Here is a 461-nt window from a genome sequence, read left to right as displayed (position 1 = left end):
CACACAGATACACACTTACAGCATCATTAAACTACCAGCAGATGCAATAAAATAGATCCTCTCTAGAATTCTGTGCTTCAGTTCCTTTGGGAAATGGCATAAACTCAGCACCCAGTGCTTGAATCCATCACAAATCCATGAATCAAATTCCCAGCACATTTCAGGTGCCCTGTAACTCAATTGTAGCAACTAGGAAACAAGTATTGTGAGAATCTTTTGCTAAAAGCCTTGCCTCAAGAAATAGGTGCATTTTCCTGCTCCAAGAGAGTGGCAAGAAGAAGGCTTTATTATCTGACCACTCACTCCAAGAGCCTCCTTGCTGCCTCCAACTCCAATAGTGTGTGTGTGTGTGTGTGTGTGTGAGAGAGAGAGAGAGAGAGAGAGGAAGCAGCACTAGCCTAAGATCCAAGATAATACAGTGAGTGAAGAAAAGGAAGTTGGGCTTACTTTACTTCTGGTCT

The sequence above is a fragment of the Hemicordylus capensis genome, chromosome 11 (genome assembly GCF_027244095.1).
Source record: "Hemicordylus capensis ecotype Gifberg chromosome 11, rHemCap1.1.pri, whole genome shotgun sequence".
Classification (NCBI taxonomy): Eukaryota; Metazoa; Chordata; class Lepidosauria; order Squamata; family Cordylidae; genus Hemicordylus; species Hemicordylus capensis.
Note: the sequence above shows the minus strand (reverse complement) of the source record.